Consider the following 1,440-nt stretch of genomic DNA (forward strand, 5'->3'; position numbering starts at 1 on the left):
TACCATCGTCAACTGACATAGCATGGTCTACAAAGACAATGTTCTACATCCTTCTTTAGCAAGTAGCAACTAGATCTAAAAAAATTTATGAGTGGCCATATTAGGTGTGACACCAGTTCTCTCATTGTACGGAGAGGAAAAAAAAAAAAAAAGAGTAATGAAAATTGAAAACACTTGGAAGCCCAGTATACTCATGGAACATGTGAACATCAATTTCGGTGTCCCTGAGACCAGAAGAACTAGATGGTACTCAGCTGCTACTACTAATTGCTCTGAAAGGGATCCTGGATAAAGTGGTAGAAACCGTGGAACAAACTGAAAATTATAAAACAACCAGGCCTACTGGTTAGAAAGAGATTGGAGGAACCAGACACCATAGCCCTTTGTCACCTTTAGATGTGGAGCTGAATTCTCCTTCGTGGCTCAATTTTCAGCTAAGCAGTAGACTATTATGTAGGGGTGACAACACTAGTGAGGTATGCACACCATAGAATGGCCAACCGTTGGAGATGAATAGGGCAGTATTTACCTAAGGACAAAATTCAGAAGGGTTGGGAAAGGAAGAGGAATGGAAACAAGAATCTCAGAGAGGAAGTGAGATAAATGGATGGTGTTTGGGTTTAAACCCAGAAGGGAGAATCCTTCTGCATATGTGGCTGATGAAAGATCAAAATAAGTGACCAGGAGTCAGTAGGAAAGACATTATTTTATTATAGGAAAGGAAAGACAGTTTACAGACAGGGAAACTTACTGACCAGAGCGAAAACAGCAGTTATTTCCAGTGACATCTGGCTGGATAGGCAAGATTCCATACAAGGGATGTGGGTTAGAGTCTTTTAATATCATGGGGAATACAAGCTTCATGCATTAGGGCAGTTAAGGGTGGTATTTGGAACATGGAAAAGACAGGCCAATTACTGAATGCCTTTTCCTAGAGAACAGAGATTCAGTATGCATAGTGGAAGGAAGGGGCTGATTTTCCTTTCCTAGAGTATGTATAGCTAAAGCATGAGAACAAAGCATTTCGGGGTGTATAGTGGGAACCGGGAGGAAGGGATAGGAGATGTGGTTTGAGTTGACCTTAGGGCCTTTGTTGTTGTTGTTGTTGCTATGTGCCGTGGAGTTGTTTCCGACTCATAGTGACCCTATACAGGGTTTCCAAGGCTAATCTTTATGGGAGCAGAAAGCCTAATCTTTCTCCCACAGAACAGCTGGTAGTTTTGAACTGCTGACCGTAAGATTAGCAGCCTGATGCATAACCAGAGCACATTGGGGTGGCCACTTTGGAGTGTTTGTGCTCTATTCTTACGGATGTTACATTGAGAGGATTACAATCCTTGAAATGAAATGAAGTGAATGAGTTCTTGAATATAAACTGATTATCTGCTCTGCAAGTTGTCACTCAATTCACAAAAAAAAAAAAACAAAAAAAAACTTAGC

The sequence above is a fragment of the Chrysochloris asiatica genome, unplaced genomic scaffold, assembly GCF_000296735.1.
Source record: "Chrysochloris asiatica unplaced genomic scaffold, ChrAsi1.0 scaffold00010, whole genome shotgun sequence".
Classification (NCBI taxonomy): domain Eukaryota; kingdom Metazoa; phylum Chordata; class Mammalia; order Afrosoricida; family Chrysochloridae; genus Chrysochloris; species Chrysochloris asiatica.